We start from the raw sequence: 19,436 nt of genomic DNA, 5'->3' as shown, positions 1-19,436 counted from the left end.
CTCCTCTCTCTCGAGAAAAAGACGGATCGGCGAAGACGACAGGACTGAAAACGAAGCGAGGAAGCATTGTGTCCATGCCTCCACGGGAGCAAATCTGTGTACACTCGCGACGACGCCCCATATATATCATGCCACACAAGTGTCGATCGAGCGTGACAGGTTAGGTTCACATACGAATTCCGGAGCGCGACAGAGCGCGCCCACTTTACACGCCAGCTCCTGCCACACACCAAATACTACGTGCTCCCGGAAATGGCCAAAGTTGCTCTGCCCTGCTGGCTAGCCAGGCCATTGTCTCGCACGAAATCGGCAAAGCTCTCTGAACACTGATGTTGCCTATATTGGAGTACAGTATTAATTTTAGATCACCCTTGTATGTCGCGCAATAGGTAATGGATCCCGGCAGGGCCTGCCGGTTTGTCGGTCACCTGAAATATCTGGGGATTGAAATAGGAGTACCGAGTACGTCGTTGGATACGATGATTCCAGCATCAAATAATGCCGACATCAACCACTGTGCTCTTGGGCTGGCACCACATCGCTTTCTCCGGCCGGTGTGTGCCGGAGAACGCGCATCTTCCTCCACCGTAGCAAGCATTTCATCTAGCTTGTGCACGTAGATATATAGTATATGCGCTAGCTTCAGAGGCGCATCTCGAGTCCACCTCCTGCTCCCTGTAATCCACTGTGCGACGCACGGGGATCTGTTACGTAATATTTTGGTCAACGGTGTCTTGGATCAATGTTTACCTTGTCCGAGCCCGAGAAGATGCATCTCAAAAGAATATTTAACTCGTCACCTGACGGGATATCGAAGCTTCCATGTTCACGGCATATTGCAGCATAGCACTTCTGGCTTGTGCAAATATCAGTTCCCAAAGCCCCTGAAATATATACTCCACTGTAATACTACTACTAGACTAGATCAGTTCCCAAACACCTGAAAAAACAATAGCTTGTCCATCCCAAGATCGACATAGTGAATCATGTGTAGGCAATATTTATCCCATACCTCTTGGCTAACGGTAAGACAAAAATAAAGTTCTGAATTGTGATCAAGAGTTCCCCATGCCCCCTCTGTCTGCAAAATAATGCACCTCCCCTGTCGAGCTACCAACTGGATCACGACAGACTGCTGTCGAGTTCGGTATGCCGCTCATCTCTCCGGGCCACAAACGTCAATGCTCGCTGAGCACAACACTTTTGTATGCACATGTTGTACGCTAGACAGGTGGACAACCATCTCGGTCGACTCGGCGAACGATGATATCACGATCATGAACTCACCGGTCCAGTAACAGCTGTGATTCTACACGATCGCACAAGAGAGTCGGTCAGTCAAGTATTTAACCGTGACAGAGGAACACACGAGGGGATGAGGCGCATGAAACTATTCCTTCCGCTGATGTCCTCGCTGTTGGGCGGATTCCTTTGGTAAGGGCATCTCCAGCGGCGCGACGCATTTCGGACGTCCAAAAGTGGTCGCGAGCGTCCGTTTGCGTCGCCCCGTAGACATATTTTGTCCGCTCGTCCGTTTGCGTCTGGGTGTGCTCCCACCGGGGCGGCCCATTTTTTTGAATTGGTACATAGTAGAAACATCGAAAGTAGTACATAAAAATGCATAAAAACTATACAAAGTAGATCTATAGGTCTAGACTACTTGCTTCCTGACGGGCCGGCACCGTCGTTGCGTCGCTCCGTCGCCTGCTTCTCCGCCGCCTCCCGCGCGGCCGCAATGGCTCGGTGCGCCGCGTCTCCTCTTGCGACCTTGCTCCCGGCCTCGCGTTGGCGGCCTCGTCCTTGAGCGTCTCGAAAGACTCGACAAGGGCCCGGCTGCTCCGCCGCCTTCTCCTCCCGCGTCGGCGCATCGGGGTCATCGGATGACCAAGAAATCTCCGAGTCGAGTCCTCGTGCGCAGCGGCGGCCGCCGACTGCTGTTGTTCCAGCTCGGCGTCGACAGCCGCATGGGCCGCCCGCTCCTCCTCTGCTTCCTTCTCCGCTTCAGCTAGGTCCGCGGCGTCCCTGACCGGGTGGAGGAGGTCGGTGCTGTCGTCGGAGTCGAACCCGTCGTCGGAGCTCGAGGCCGAGGGAGATGGAGTGGGAGGTGAAGGTGGAGGTGGAGGCGCGGCAGCCTGGCCGCGTCCGGCGCTGCTCATGGTGGATCTGCTTGAGAGGAAGCGGCGCTACGGCAGCGGCAGCTAGGGTTTGTGGGGGAGGAGATGAGATGCTCGCGCCCCTGTATATATAGCGCGGAGGCAGGGCGACGGCCGCGCCACGCGTGGCATCGCCATTTACTACGTGCGCTGAGGTAGGCGACGGCCGGGCGCCACGCGAGGCATCGCCATTAACGCGGCCGCAGACTGCCGAAGCGACGCCTCGGTGCCAGTACTGGCGGAGAAGACGCATCGACGCTGCGCACGCTCGCGAAAGCCGAGGCACGCCATTAACGTGGCCCTGCAAAGGCTGCAGCGCGCCGCCCGGAAGTAATGCCGCGGAAGACGAAGCAGTTGTGCCGCTGGCAGGAGGGCCCGTGCGAGGACCTGTTATCACCAAAATTTGACCAAATCGGAGGTGGGCCACGATCAAGATAAGCTTGAAGGTTATATATGGAGAGAACACAAAGATCGGCCTTTTATGCGAAGTTGGGTTAGGTTGCCCATTTATCTGTAATTTATTAGATCGTATCTTAAGTTAGAAGTTAGAGTTTTACTCGTGCACGGTTAGGTGCACGTCCGAATTAGAAAGTCCCCTGGACTATAAATATGTATCTAGGGTTTATGAAATAAACAACAACTCACGTTCAACCCAAAACAAACCAATCTCGGCGCATCGCCAACTCCTTCATCTCGAGGGTTTCAATCAGGTAAGCGACATGCTGCCTAGATCGCATCTTGCGATCTAGGCAGCACAAGCTCCACGTTGTTCACGCGTTGCTCGTACTGAAGCGTCTTTGATGGCGAGCAACGTAGTTATCATAGATGTGTTAGGGTTAGCATAGTTCTTCGTATAACATGCTTACGTAGTGCAACCCTTGCATGTCTAGCCGCCCTCACGCCTATCTCAGGTGTGGGGGCGGCACCCTGCTTGTTCATCATCTAGTAGATCTGATCCGTTACGATTGCTCCTTGTTCTGCAAGGATTAGTTTAATATCTGCAATAGTTAGGCCTTACAAAGGGGGGGAGGATCCAGCGGCACGTAGGGTGGCGTTCGCAAGTCCTAAACAGGATGTTCCGAGGATCAACGTCATGTTGATTTTTAGGCCTTGTTTAGGATCGGCTTATGAGCACCGTGCGTGGCCGCGAGGCCCAACCTGGAGTAGGATGATCCGATTATGCGGTGAAAACCCTAAATCGTCGTAGATCTCATTAGCTATATTTTGATCAAGCAGGATCACCAGGTATTCGTGCACCCCGTACGAATCATGGGTGGATCGGCTCTTTGAGCCGATTCACAGGATAACCTGAGAGCCGATCGAGGCTCGGATTTAATGTTTACGTGTATGCCATGCAGGAACTAAGCGAGGCATCCCCATCACCTTCCCGACCAGGTATAGGTCAGGTGGCACGCCCTTGCACTTCGCATCGCCGCGTGTGACCGAGAAGAGCATTGCGGGCCGTCGCTCGGAGGGGTCTCGGCCAGCCGCAGCTCTAGGCTCTTCCCGGCTCTACCTGTGTTGACAGCCGCTGCCCGCCGGTGGGTTTTGGCAGTCAACACATTCTCAGCACGCCCGGTGGGACATCGAGCAAAGGAAAGCCGATGACGAAACATCGGCTGGTACGAACACGGTGCTCGTCCTCCCGACGGAGCCTAGTGCTCCAGGATTACATGAGGGATATTACGAAACCTTCATGGAGCGCTTCGATCCAGCGAGTCGGCCAAGATTATTCTCACTACACGGCCTGCTTGGTTTCAACGGTGATCTAACGACCGGTGGCCACGTCGGCTACACGAATCCCAACGGAGCCGAGGTACGAGTATGGCGCATTGGCATAATACAAAGCCGATACCTGCAGTCACCTGTCAGATTCGGCTCGGGGGAGGCGCATATGGTTATCAGACAGACGCATGGGCAAGAAAATGTCGGGAGCCGATGGAAAATCGGCCAAGAAAAAAGGTGTAGCAAGTACGAGAAAGATCCGGTCAATGAAACATCATTTGTCTCTCGAAGGCCCTGCTGAAGAAACACACCGAGGGCGAGAACGGCGTCGACACGGACGCGATCCGCCTCAGCAATCTCAGCCTTGTCATCCTCGTCCTTACCGTCACCGGTGATGGCTCGAGTGCGGATTTCGGCCAGATCGGTCTTCGGACCGGCCGTGAGGTTTTGCTTCGTCTTGAGAACGGGCAACAAGGGCTTCCTTGTCCTGGATGAGCTGTTTGGTCACCCTTACCCTCTCTTCAAGATCCTCCAGCTCCTTGCGCGAGGTCTCGAGTTCAGCACGAGTAGCGTAAGTATCCGTCTTGGCGTCCCGAGCAGCCTTCTTCTCATTAAGCCGTCGACATCTTTCGGCGATATCGGCCCTCGGCGGAAGTTGGGAGTGGCGAAGAGCAATCCTTTGGCGAGCCGATTGCACCCTTGACTTAAAGACCGGCGGGGTAACGGCGGGCCGAGCTTCACTTGCGGGGTCATAGGGAGATGAAGGCTGGATATCCTCGAGAATGCCTTTGGCTTCCTCGGAATCTTCAATCAAAGTCTCAGTTGGAGCAGAAAGCAAATCTTTGAGACGCTGGAGTGGACCACGGACCGTACTAGGGATCGGCTCCCCACCTGCCTTGGAAGAAGTTGGTTCGATGGATTCTGGATCGAACGAAAGCAAGCTCGAGAGATCATAACCCTGGCAGGGCAAACAAAGTGAGTTTAGCAGGCAATGGTGGAATTGATGGGGCCAAGGAGGAAAGACATACCTCTCCCAAGGAAGGGGGAACAGCCGATGCAGTGACGATCGGCTTTTCTGCGGACTGAGATGGGTTAACCATTTGGGCAGCCGCCACCGCCGGGGTGGCCAGGTCCAGAGTGGCGGACGGCATCTGTATCTCCTCGACGTCTCCGCTGGAAGTTTCTTCGGCCTGCAAGAGGAAATGATTAGCCGATCTGTACGTAACGACGGGAAAGCATTAAGTATGATCAAGAAGATGATTACATTTGAGACCTCCTGGCTTGATGAAGAGGGTCGTGGGTTCTTGCGAGCCCTTTTGACGCAGCGCTTCTTTGTGCGTGACCCCGATCTGTTTGGGGCTTGGGGGGCAGGAGGTTCAGTGATCGATTTTTCCTTGGGAGCCGGCGCCGTGAAGCTGCCGTGCGGCTTTGGGTGGTGGACCTCTCGGAATTGCCCGAGCTTGAGTCCCCTTGACTGGTTTCCTCAGCTCCGCTGGAGTTTCCTTCAGTGGAAGGCTGTAGGAAAGAGCATGAGCGTGTTATAAGCAAATGATTGAAAGCGGACAAGCGTCTGCAGGGTCGGGACCGACTTACACGCAAGCTTTCGTGAGCCGGAGCTTTACGCTTCAGGGTTTTTCTGGCAGCCACCTTCCTCACCGCCGTCCTCGCCTGAGTCGAGGCTCGGGGGGCAACCGGTCCCGAAAATGCTTTACTCTTGGGAGCCGATTTCGGTGAAATCGGCTGACCCTGCATTATGACTTTCTTCAGAGATGGCGAGTTCTCGCGTAAGAGAACCAGGGTGCGGGGGGAGGAATACGAAAGGGGAACCGTCGGCTTGAGTGGGAGCCGGACCATCTTGTTGCTGCCGGGAGAAAGGATTAGGTTACGAGATAATCGCCATAAGGCGGATACGGGAAAGGCTTGATGGTACACAGTGCTGCAGGGATGTCATACTCGGCGTCGAGCTCTCTCAGCAGCGGTCCTAGAGCCTTCCGGAAGACGTGGGTCTTCCACATAGACCACCAAGTTTCAAAACCATCGGTGGTGAAGGAGAAGCGGAGGTCGTGAGGAATTGGGATGGCCAAAGCATCAAAGAAGGTATAACACCTTTGGGCGGTGATGATGTCAGGCAGGTCAGCTCTACTTGCTGTCAGATGATGTAAGAAGAAGTGTGGAGGCACCTGTCCGAGACCAAGCTGTCGGGCTGCCACTACCGGTTGGTAGCACTCATAACCGGGCTTTGTGATCCGGTTTGAGGTACTCATGCCAACAGGGAGGAAGCAAGGGCGAATCATGATGGAGTACAAATGCGTGTGCCGGCGTCATCGGCAAGGTCACCCAATCGGAAAGAGACGGGGTTTTCAAAGTTTGCCGATTCAAGTATAAGGATCAAACAGGGGTTGTCCGGACCTTGGAAGAAAATCTTGAACCACCCTGCTTTGCTTCCTTGGGGATCAGCCTGCTGCCGGGAGACCATACAGGGCTTGGCCGTAGCTGGTGCATCGGATTTCCTTTCCATTCACATCCGGAAAGGTGCGGGTGGTCGGTGGTGGGAAGTCCTGGTATCTGGTTTTGGAAGTATAGTTGTGCCCACCTGAATGAACCACCGGGGGCCGCCGGTTTGGTTGTCTTTCGATGGAACAGTTTGTGAGACATCAGTTGGAGGGATCGATAAATCTCTCCAAGGAATAGTTTGCCTAGGCCGAGTTGGGTGCCTTTAGCAAGTTCATAAGCCAGGGAGAGGTAATTCTTGGTAGGAGCAAGTGATGGGCCGCAGAATATGAAGTGCTCCAGCCAGAAATTCAGAAAGGCTGTGTGCTCCCTCTCTGTCACGGGGCCTTTGTTTTTCATGTAACGATTGAGGTAGGCACCCCAGCTGGTACACTCTTTTTGGAGGAGAGGGTGAAAGGGACTTTTGGCGGTTTGAATGCGAAGGGCTGGGGATGCAATGTCCAGCCCCGTGATCATAGCCACATCCGATGGGTTGGTGTCATAGGGCCATGACCAAACATAAAGCGATTCGATGCATCAGACCAGAAGTAGCCGATGGTTTTCAAGATGTTCTCGTTCTTCTCAAGAGGAGATAATGATAATGACAGAGCATCGGCTATCCCTATGGTTTCCCAAGTGGCATAGTGGGATTTTGATACTCTATTGTACCATGCCACCCAACCTTCAGAAGGATTAGGCCAGGCTCGTAGGCAGTCGGCCCAGGAAGTTAGATCTAGGTTTTGGCTCACAAAGGGGATTCTGTTAGCTTCACACGAAATTAACAGGGCAGGACTCTCAAGAACGAGGACCGAGGCACATCGAATTTGCGAGAGAAGGGTGTGGCAGAAGGATATCTGAAGCCTAAATTAGTAGCGGAGCGAAACATTAATTCAGGTGTTTGCCATTAATCTCATGTCAAGTCGAACAGCGAGAGGGGGTTGAAGATTACCTTCAGTCCGGAAGCTGTGGTATCGGTGTTGGATGATTCCGCCATGGGATGCGTTGAAGGAGCCGGGGCGGCGTGGCCGAGATCTGTGTGGATGGTTGTGGGTTGGAGCTGTTCAGGCGGCGATTTGGGGATCTGCGTTCGCCTTTTCAGATGGAGGTCGCAGGTTACCGTTTGGAAGGGCGGTTAGGTCGACGTTCCTCGTTTTTTTTTTATAATGGAGACCGATGCAATGCCATCGGCTCTCTTTGGAGACTGCGTGACTTTGACCATCGGCAAAACAATTGATTGGAGAATACTTCTTCATTAACAGAGGAGGGTTTGTTGCAATGAAGAGCCGATGGTTCAAAGAGGAACAGAAGAAGAGCCGATTGCTCGCATCTTGCTGGTGCTATGTCACTAGTCCTCGCTGCCTTCGTCGTCAGCATCGCAACTGTCACCGGCACTGTTTCCGGAGAATGCCTCGTCACCGCTGCTCTAGCCCTCGACTGGAGTTTTCTTCCTCTGCGTCATCGTCATCATCCTCACTAAAGTCCCACTCGGACTCCGACATTGGCTCACTTGGGGGAATAGATTGGAAAGAAAGGTCGGTGGCCGATCGAGGAGGATAAAGAGGGTTGATTGATTGTCACGGTTGAATAATGGGGAGCTTGGCGGAAATTTAACGCCATTACAGTTTCCAAGGAAGTGATGCAGAGCTATCGAGTTTTCCGGAAGAGCTGACAGGGCATAATGATGACGGAAGCTGCGACGACTCTGCTATATCATGGCATGACCTGACGAAGGAAAGCATAATGATTTTGGAAATGTTATTTCCAAAACCAGGGGGGCATGTGTTATCACCAAAATTTGACCAAATCGGAGGTGGGCCACGATCAAGATAAGCTTGAAGGTTATATATGGAGAGAACACAAAGATCGGCCTTTTATGCGAAGTTGGGCTAGGTTGCCCATTTATCTGTAATTTATTAGATCGTATCTTAAGTTAGAAGTTAGAGTTTTACTCGTGCACGGTTAGGTGCACGTCCGAATTAGAAAGTCCCCTGGACTATAAATATGTATCTAGGGTTTATGAAATAAACAACAACTCACGTTCAACCCAAAACAAACCAATCTCGGCGCATCGCCAACTCCTTCATCTCGAGGGTTTCAATCAGGTAAGCGACATGCTGCCTAGATCGCATCTTGCGATCTAGGCAGCACAAGCTCCACGTTGTTCACGCGTTGCTCGTACTGAAGCGTCTTTGATGGCGAGCAACGTAGTTATCATAGATGTGTTAGGGTTAGCATAGTTCTTCGTATAACATGCTTACGTAGTGCAACCCTTGCATGTCTAGCCGCCCTCACGCCTATCTCAGGTGTGGGGCGGCACCTACTTGTTCATCATCTAGTAGATCTGATCCGTTACGATTGCTCCTTGTTCTGCAAGGATTAGTTTAATATCTGCAATAGTTAGGCCTTACAAAGGGGGGGAGGATCCAGCGGCACGTAGGGTGGCGTTCGCAAGTCCTAAACAGGATGTTCCGAGGATCAACGTCATGTTGATTTTTAGGCCTTGTTTAGGATCGGCTTATGAGCACCGTGCGTGGCCGCGAGGCCCAACCTGGAGTAGGATGATCCGATTATGCGGTGAAAACCCTAAATCGTCGTAGATCTCATTAGCTATATTTTGATCAAGCAGGATCACCAGGTATTCGTGCACCCCGTACGAATCATGGGTGGATCGGCTCTTTGAGCCGATTCACAGGATAACCTGAGAGCCGATCGAGGCTCGGATTTAATGTTTACGTGTATGCCATGCAGGAACTAAGCGAGGCATCCCCATCACCTTCCTGACCAGGTATAGGTCAGGTGGCACGCCCTTGCACTTCGCATCGCCGCGTGTGACCAGAAGAGCATTGCGGGCCGTCGCTCGGAGGGGTCTCAGCCAGCCGCAGCTCTAGGCTCTTCCCGGCTCTACCTGTGTTGACAGGCCGCTGCCCGCCGGTGGGTTTTGGCAGTCAACAGGACCGAGCGGACATTTTCCGCGACCGCCGAGCGTCCGCGGAGACGCAAACCTGGCGCATATTTGGGCCAGGTTTGCGTCTTCGCGGACGGCCCGATCACTTTGCGTCGCCCCGCTGAAACAAGTCCCAGACGCATTTCCGGTCACGGCGGACGAAAACGGACGCTCAGTGACCGTTTGCGTCGCGCCGCTGGAGATGCCTAAAGAGAAGGGGCGACGAGAGACGGCGACGGCCGCGGAAAGACTCGCTCCACCGCCATCGATCGGAAAAGATGCTGCGGAAAGGCGATGATCAGTCGGCTAGGAGTACCTTTCTGACTCGGTGTCCACTGTGACACTGTCCCGGCCGGCTACTCCTCAACCTGCTTCACCTGAAGAATCGTGACGATGCTTGCAGTGTTTCACGCTGTGTTCTCTCTGCCGTCAGTCTTTCGGCGATTTCAGGTGATCTTTCTTATCTGTCCAAGCGGCGTCCACCCGAGCTAGACAATTGGTTGTTGAATCATCATCAGTGCATTCGACCGCAAAGAGACTCCACGCCCATCACAGGCCAAGAAAAAGGACGACACAGAATAAGCCACGAGACTTGACTTGAGGTCATGTTTTCTTAGCCAAGGGGGTTTGCTAGGTGCGGATACGTGTTACCCTAGTCAAAAAGGACGGGGCCGACCGCTCATTTCCCATCTGCGGCCTTTTTTGCCTTTCGGAACTGGCCATGTTTAATCGGGCGGTGGAAGCTTTGCATACTACTGGCAGAGATAAGAAAGCAGGGTCTTGAAAGAAGCTTTTGCTACTGAAATATTCTTGAGGTCCCGAGCTCAAGAGCTTTATCTTTGTGGTGCGCAATTTGGAGCAGCCAAGTAAACAAATCAAATCAACGACGTGTTATCGATGGTGGGTGCGCCTGCGTGGACCGTGCACGTGTGACGTGTCTGTGAGTGTAATCTGAGTCTCGAAACTTGTTTCTTTTTCCTACTCATGCTCCTTCTTTTTAGGACTTTATTGATCACCGCAAATTATTACAAAGGCCCTCACGGATACACTCCGGACCCTCATCACGAAAAATTGAAAAGACAAAAGCTTCAGCTCGACGAACTAGAATGTGTGTTGTCTCATTAAGCAATCTACTAACATATACTCCCTCCGGTCCTTTTTAATTGACTCGAATTTAGCACAAAGATGTACTAAATCTGAATCAATTAAAAGAGACCGGAGGGAGTATGATGGAACGTCACAGACGAAAAACCTATCACCATTGCATTGACGCCTTGAACCACCGCGCCAATGCCGGTTTGATCCATCAAAGGAGCTCTGATACGCTGGATAGTTGATCATCAATAGTCTAAAGCCAAGACGATTTTGTCGAAAGCCTTCCTCGTGAACAAGGGCCATTGCACGCCTAATGGAAGGTGCTTCCTCTAACTCTTGTGCTGTTATTTTATCAAAGACTTGACTGCAAGCAATGAAGCAGATACCGATGTGGCTCCTGATCAAGACGCCTACCCTCATTTGTGACAAACACGAAAATAGAGCTACATCCACATTGACAAGCATGGTCCCTTCTGGTGGCGGCGACCATCGAGGTGAAGAAATGGACACACCCATGTTTGAGACCTAACCCTGGTAGATTTTTTTGCGAAATGGGGAGTGCCCCGGCCTCTGCATCAATTGATGCACACAGCCTTTTATTACAAAGTTTTAGCACTCAACTGTTGGGATTTTTCAAAATTTCACCGTTTCCAACCCCATTTGGAGCATCCCATAGATGCCTAACTATCACAGCTAGCAGAATCAGATCGATCTCCCGAGCTCTCCCTAAGAAATAAAAAAAAACTGAGTCCTTTGGGCTAGTAGAGTAAAACCCTTGCGCGCATCAACCGCACAAGGTTTTCTTCAGCTCACGCCAAACCTCTCGAGCATATTGGCAGATAAGAAAAGCAGGGTCCTGAAAGAAGCTTTGGTACTGAATCTGACAGTAAAGAGGTGGAGAGCTTTATCTTTATGGTGCGCAAATTGTAGCATCATGTTATCGACGGTGGGTAAGCCTGCGGCGATTTACGCAAAAATAACCCAAAACTGAAAGAAAAGCACAGACTGACCCTCCGGCGAAACTATTTCACGGATCTAACCCTTTTGTGTGGCGCCCTCCTCACGGGCGCCACACATGCCCATGTGGCGCCCCTGGCCCTGGCGCCACACACCCATCCGACGTGGCCCGTCGACCGAGCCTGGTGACCCCGATCCGACGTGGCAGCACGAGTGGCGCCGCTCTCGCCGGCGCCACACTTTGAAAGTGTGGCGCCCGTGGCAAGGGCGCCACACATCCACTTAAGTTTGGCCGCGCGCGCCCAGCCCAGCCCGACCCTTCTTCCTTTCTTTCTTTCTCTGTTCTTCTCCTCCCTCTCCCCCCAGCCCGGTTCTCTCTCTCCTCCCTCTCCCCCCCACCAAATCCACCACCAAATCGTCAGATCTGTCCGTGGAGATCGTTCCCCATCCATTTGTCAAGGTAATCTCCTTCAAATCTTCTCCATTCATCCACTAATTTCATAGATCGGGCTATATTTGGACATGAACCCTAGATATGTTTTTTTTCTTTTGTGCACTCTATATTGTATTGTTTGTGTTGGAGATGGTAGCCTCATGTATGCATGTGTTTGAACCATAGATTTGTAGAAATCTACATATATGCCTAGTATTTGTGATGGAGTAACTCATATTTGTTAGTGGAATGGATCGTAATATGGTACAAAAATGTAAACATGTAGGATGGCCGGTCCCGGTGGCCGGGGAAGGGGCCGCCGCGGTCCTGGGCGCCCCACGGGCCGGGGAAGGGGCCGCCGCGGTGGAGCAGCAAGGGCCCCACGGTCACCGTCACCTGCATCCTCCTCGTCTTCGCATGAGGAACGCTGCTTCGAGTTCCTCCTCCGCATCGACAACGACCCACTCGGCATCAAGCGGCTACCGGACGAGTTCGTCGACGGCCACGAGCCGGCGCACTTGCAGCTACGGGAGGCTAGCTGCAACTTCTGCCGCTGGTCCGTGGAGGTCCTGTTCGACAGACAGGGCAAGATGTACCTGCACACGGGGTGGGACAAGTTCGCCCGTGACCTCCACCTCGAGCCCGGCTGCCAGCTCACCTTCCTGTACGAGGGGGACGGCGAGATGATCGTCAAGGTGTTCGACGACACCGCCTGCCGTGTGCACTACCCCCACACCGGCGAATCCGGCTCCGACACCGATAGTTAGATCGTCGAGTGTTGTCAACTCTATCTTTGTTGCTTCGTGTTGTTTGAATGCTATCATAAATTGTATGAAACTATGTGCTACGATGTTAGGTATGATGATGTTATGTCCATGATGTGTGTACAAAATGGCTGTTCATATGATGTGTGTATGACATAGCTTTTCACATGATGGTAGTTTTGCTGGGATATGGTAGGATTTTTCATGGTTTTAACACCTGTCAATGTGTGGCGCCCTTCCCACTGGCGCCACATTGCACTGTGTGGCGCCCGTGCCACGGGCGCCACACATGCATGTCTAATTGCCCAAACATACTGTAAGACAAATCGTCTGGGACTTAGCCGTTTTGGCGAGGCTCTTTGTGTGGCGCCGATGCCACGGGCGCCACACAAAGAGGGTCGCCAAAATGGCTAAGTCCCAGACGATTTGTCTTACAGTATGTTTTGGGTCCAATAGTTCATATAAGTTGGCATGTGTGGCGCCGATGCCACGGGCGCCACACAAAGAGGGTCGCCAAAACGGCTAAGGACTTATCGTCCGGAGCCCCTGGATGTTTTCGACCCACTAGTTCATATAAGTTGGCACGTGTGGCGCCGATGCCACGGGCGCCACACTTGCATGTGTGGCGCCGGCGGGAAGGGCGCCACACATTGACTTGTGTTAAAACCATGAAAAATCCTACCATATTCCAACAGTTTTGACAACAAGAAGATTGCACTGAATATGTACCACACATTGACACAACATAATGGTTCAAATGACAAATAAGGTTCGACGACATCAAGGTTTCAATTACAATAAGGTTCAACGACACGAAGGTTCGAGAAGATCAAGGTTCACACAACATAAAGGTTCGACAACAAGAACATAGCCAAAGGGACATCACTGCGTCGCAAAGGCTCCCTCCCCCCTTGCCTTCTTCTTCTTAGCTTCTTCAGCCAATTCTTCCTTCTCCCTTAAGTCACGAGCCTTGACGCGTTTGGCTTGGAGGAGGTTGACGCGTTTGGCTTGGAGGAGGTTGACGCGTTTGGCTTGGAGGAGGTTGCCGCGTTTGGCTTGGAGGAGGTTGACGCATTTGGCTTGGAGGAGGTTGACGCGTTTGGCTTGGAGGAGGTTGACGCGTTTGGCTTGGAGGAGTTTGACGCGGTTGGCTTGGAGCTTGTTGGCTTGGAGCTTGTTGGCTTGGCGTTTGTTGGCTTCGAGGTTGATTTGAAGCTTGTTGGCTACTTGATGCTTGACTTGTGCTAGCATCATTGCCCTTTGATTTTTTGCCGGATGTGCACTTCCTTTTATTGTGGCCCTTACTATTGCATGATCCACAATTAGTTGGCTCGCGAGACTCTTGGAATAACTTGTTTCCCGAATGACCCCATCTATCCATATCTCCGTGATACCTCTTTGTCTTTCTTCTTCCACGTTTCACAACCTTCCATTCCGGATCTAGCCAAACTTACACTCCATGATACTCCGGCCATTGTGATTGATCCAAGTAAGGAGAAAACCTTGGAGCCCATGTCCTCTTTGTGGCTTCGATTGAGAACTCGGACTCCCGAACGGTGAGCGGGTTATTGTAGTCGACACGTCTAGTGCGTGCCGCTGTGAGCAAGTGGGAGCAAGCCAAATGAAGCAAAGAGGGCCTCCTACATGTGCATTCACATGTCTTTAGGGACACACGGAAAGCCCGGCCTCCATGTTGGACACCACCTTGTGTGGTGCCTCCCGGCTCATTCACTTGGTAAATCCATTCAACATTGTCATAACATGTAGCTGTTTGGGAGTCCGCCTTCCTCGCCTGAAATTCCATGAACTCTTCAACCTTCGTAGGGAACTCGCAATTCCTAGCTATTTCCTTCTCCGTTTCATCGGTGTAGTTCTGGAAATAGACATTCAACTTCTCGAATGTGTATTGAATGATTGCCGTCACGGGCAATGCACGGACACCCTTCAACACATTGTTGAAGCACTCGGCCATGTTGCTTGTCATTTGGCCATATCTCCTCCCATCCTCATCATAAGCTCTTGCCCACTTTGAGTTAAATATGAGGTGTCTATGAAGAAACTCTTGACCACCCGCGTTGAGGTCTTTGTGCTTCAGCAAGCCGTTGTATAGGGTTGCGAAGCGGCGCTCAGAGTAAGCGAGGCAACAATCTTGAAGGAGGTCAGACAACTCTTTGCTCTTGCATGCCCGGTAGAAGTTTGCACAAAAATGCCTCATGCACCATCGGTGATGCAAGGGAGCATGCCCGGGAATTGCAACCTCCACTGCTTCTTCAAGTCCGAGTGAACAACGATGTAAGGGCGATGATGCTTAATGGAGAACTCCTTCAACCATATCTTCAATTCCAAGAATGTATCAAACGTTAGCCCATTAGAGATCATAGCCGTCCTACCATCCACATCTCTCTTGGATAGTGGCCTAGCTCCAAGAAGTAAACTTTTGCCACCATCAACCACGGCTCCATCCGCAAGACTAACATCACGGAACAATGGTACCCGGATATCCCGTCCGGTTACCTTCTTGAAGATCTCGGCTCTTTCGGCTTCCTTAGCCGTGAAGCCATCCTCGTCAACCTCCTCTTCGGGTCCATCATCATCCGAGTCCGACGCATAGCATCGGGAATAAGGAATGGAGTGGTCCATCTCCTCTTGCGTCCAATATTTATCCAAATCACCGATATTGTTGCAATTCATCTCGAAACCATCATCACCATCGTCATGCTCATCATACTCATTATCCAACGGAGGTCGTTGGGCAATGGGAGATTGGACAATGGGAGAGTGGCCTCTTCTTGGCTCATGGGTGGAGGAGTCCTCTCTCGAACGGGGGAGGAGGGCCGGTTAAGGTCAAGCTGTTATCACCAGAATTTGACCGAGCTAGAGGTGGGCCGCGATCAAGATGGGCTTGAAGAATATACATGGAAGAATATACGTGAATCGGCCTTATATGCAAAGAATGGGCTAGTTTGCCCTTGTATCTGTAATATAGTAGGATACGTGTCGGTTAGTTAGAGTTTGGCTCGTGCACGGTTGGGATTATTCCCACGTTAGAAAGTCTACGGACTATAAATATGTATCTAGGGTTTATGAAATAAACAACAATCACGTTCACCACAAACCAATCTAGGCGCATCGCCAACTCCCTTGTCTCGAGGGTTTCTTCCGGGTAAGCATCATGCTGCCTAGATCGCATCTTGCGATCTAGGCGATCTAAGTTTATTCGCTGTTCATGCGTTGCTCGTACTGAAGCCTTTTTGATGGCGAGCAACGTAGTTATCTTAGATGTGTTAGGGTTAGCATTGTTCATCGTATCATATGCTATCGTCGTGCAACCCTTAGACATCTAGCCGCCCTTACGCCTATCTTAGGTGTAAGGGAGGCACCCCGCTTGATCATTATTTAGTAGATCCGATCCGTCATGATTGCTCCTTGTTCTTCAAGGATTAGTTTAATATCTGCATAGTTAGGCCTTACAAACGGATTGAAGGATCCAGTGGCTCGTAGGGTGTAGTTTGCTAGCCCTAGACAGGATGTTCCGGGGATCAACCTCGTGTTGGTTTTTAGGCCTTGCCTAGGGTCGGTTTACGAACACCGTGCGTGGCCGCGAGGCTCAATCACGAGTAGGATGTTCCGATTATGTGGTGAAAACCCTAAATCGTAGTAGATCGTTTTAGCTTTATTTTGATCAAGCAGGACCACCATATATTCGTACACCTCGTGCGAATCATGGGTGGATCGGCTCTTTGAGCCGATTCACAGGACAACCTGAGAGCCGATCGAGGCTCGTATTTAATGTTTACGTGTATGCCATGCAGGAAACTAAGCGAGGCATCTCCATCACCTTCCGACCAGGTATAGGTCAGGTGGCACGCCCTTGCACCAGCATCGGACGTGCGTGCCGAGTCTTTGCGGGCCGTCGCTCGGAGGGACCAGGGCCAGCCGCAGTCCTGGGAGCCTCCCGGCTCTACTGTGTTGCCCGTCGCTGCTCGCCGGTGGGTTTCTGACCGCAACACATTCTGGCACGCCCGGTGGGACGGTCTTCGACATCGACCGCATCGTCATCTACATCTGAGATGGCGGACGGCACCCTAGTCACGTACGAGGATCTGACCGAGGAGCTCAAGAAGAAGTATGACGAGGTCAAAGCGATCCTCGAAGCCGACCTCATCGGCTCTTTTCACAGAACCCGCTCACATGGCATCAGGTGGAAAGGGTTCTCACCTGAAGGCGCGCTCGATGGAGTGGACCTGTCCGCCCCGTCAGAAGAACGCACCAGGTCCCTGCGTCAGGAGATTAACTACATGGTAGCTCACTCGCTGCACCGCCATTACGAGAGCTGGTGAACACTTTGGAGCGTGTCGCTCTTCGGGTGATCCAGGAAATCATGAGGCATCAGTACTCTCCGTCAGGACCAGCTCTCGGGACTTACCAAGGAGAGATGCCACTCCAGTCCCGTCCACCGCTGCCATTCGCGTTGGCAGCACCAGAAGTGCCGAATTCACCGGCATACGTCGTCTACAAGATCGGTGGTGACCCTAGCGACTACCAGTTCTTGCATGAGGCGCCTAAGGAGATCCCTCACGGATACACGTGCACATACGTGCCGAGGCTGATATCGGGCACTCACAAACCGGCCCAGCAAACGAGGGACTTACGGAAAAACGGGGAGGAACTTCGACAACGGATCTTGAGAAGCGACGTGGCTAGCCAAGTATGCCACTCCGACAAACCTCCAGAGCTCAGCTCCTGCAGTTGGCTCAGAGCTGGAAAAGCAAGCATGGCTGGCTAAGTATGCCACTCCGGCGAATCTTCAGAGTTCGACTCCTGCAGCCAGCACCGCGGATCAGATCAGTACCATCCTGAGAGATCAGTTCGGCATGGTGCCGAAACGGAGGACAATCGGCTATTCCAAGCCGTACCCCAACGAGTACGAGTTGATCCCGCTACCACCCAAATATCGGCTCCCTGATTTCTCCAAGTTTAATGGATCAGATGGTTCCAGCTCCATCGAGCACGTGAGCCGATATTTGGCACAGTGAGCACGATCTCGGCGAGATGAGCTGCGTGTGAGGTTCTTCGCACGATCCCTCACGGGATCGGCTTTCGGGTGGTACACATCGCTGCCACGAGACTCCATCCGGACGTGGAAGCAGTTGGAAGAGCGATTCCACATGCGGTATCACTCGAGAGGCTTCCGAGGCCGACATTGCCGATCTAGCACAAGTACGTCGAAGCGTGGAGAAGCGTGGCGAGAATACGTCCGGCGCTTCGGACTTGTTAGGAACCGATGTTATTCGGCTCGTGTGACTGAAAAAGAAGCGATCGAGTTGGCGGTGGTGTGCCTTGCATCACCAATCAAGGATATGGCCTCCCAAGCGAGACTACCCTTCAACGGCGCACATGGTTCGAAACTATTGTTATATGAACAGCGCCACCCGGACTTGTACCGGGACAAATTCAAGCGTGCGGTAGTCCTGGTTGAGGCGGATGAAGACGAAGGCTCTGCGGGAGATCAAGAGGTAGCGGTGGCTGAATTGACTCGGGGGCAACCCCGTGTCCCTGCAAATGGGTTAAGCCACCGGAGTCCGCCCGAGAGGTTTGATTTTGACGTGACTAAAAGCGAGCAAATCTTCGACCTCTTGCTCAAGGAGAAGCGGTGAAGATACCCGAAGGCCTCAAAATCCCCACGGTACGGGAGCTGAACGGAAAGCCATACCGCAAATGGCATAACTCGTTCTCCCATACCACCAACGATTGCAGGGTGTGGCGTCGGCGGATCCAAATGGCGATAGAACAAGGACGTCTAATTTTCAACCAGTACGCCATGAAAGTCGACACTCACCCCTTCCCCGCCGTTAACATGGTGGAGTGCACTTACCCTGGAGGGTGCCAGCCAAGTTTCTCGTTCAACATCAACATGGTAAGACTTGGACACCACTCTGGTAAGGACGGAGACGAGGGCAGCTGCTCTCGTAGCAAGGACACAGAGGAAGCCGTTCCACGCGATCGGCTCCGTCACGATGGCAAGCGCTACATCACAGTGGGAGAAGTGAGGAACGTGAGATATCAGCGACCTCTCTCTGATCACCTCCTCAACAAGTATGTGAGTCAATATGACCAACGCCGACGACCCAACTACGATGATGAAAGAGATCGTCTGGCTAGGGACGCCAGGAGACGTCGTCGGCATGATCGCGATGAGGAGAGATATGAGCGCCACGCCAAGGAAAAGTCAAGGGAGCAAGACGACGAGGATGAGCCTTTGGACTGTCCCTTCTTCGGACACTGCTGGGATTCGGGAATGAGCCGATTGCCTACAATCGGCAAGCGCCCGTAATGTAGACGAGAGAGGAAGGATGCAACTAACGTGTCCATGTTCAAACGTCTAGGGCCTCTCCCACCTCGGAACAAGCACGCTGAGTCCCCTCGGGTGGAAGATCTCGAGGATTTGGAAGACGATGATGAAGAAGAAGACAGGTACCACCGGCCAAGGTGGTGCCCTGATGGACTCAGCCGTTCCCAAAAGCGTAGGGTTCAGCGACTACGTGGCTTGGAGGAAGCCGAAAGGTTATACCTGCACACGCTAAGGAAGGCGCGGCCTGATCTGGCCGCGAAAATTCAGCGAACCCTGGATGAAGAGGGTCGACCACAAAAAATGGAGTGGCGTCCCAAGCAAAGGAAAGCCGATGATGAAACATCGGCTGGCACAAACATGGTGTTCATCCTTCCGACGGAGTTTAGTGCTCCAGGATTAGACGAGGCACCCGTGGCACAACTTGACTGCGGCCCACGGCCAGTTATCTTTGAGAAGCCACGAGAAAGAAGCTACAGACATCTGAAGGCCCTGTACTTGCGAGGTTATATCAATGGGCAGCCTG

The sequence above is a fragment of the Lolium perenne genome, chromosome 4 (assembly GCF_019359855.2).
Source record: "Lolium perenne isolate Kyuss_39 chromosome 4, Kyuss_2.0, whole genome shotgun sequence".
Taxonomy (NCBI): domain Eukaryota; kingdom Viridiplantae; phylum Streptophyta; class Magnoliopsida; order Poales; family Poaceae; genus Lolium; species Lolium perenne.
The sequence above is the reverse complement of the archived record's forward strand: the minus strand, read 5'-3'. Positions refer to the sequence as shown.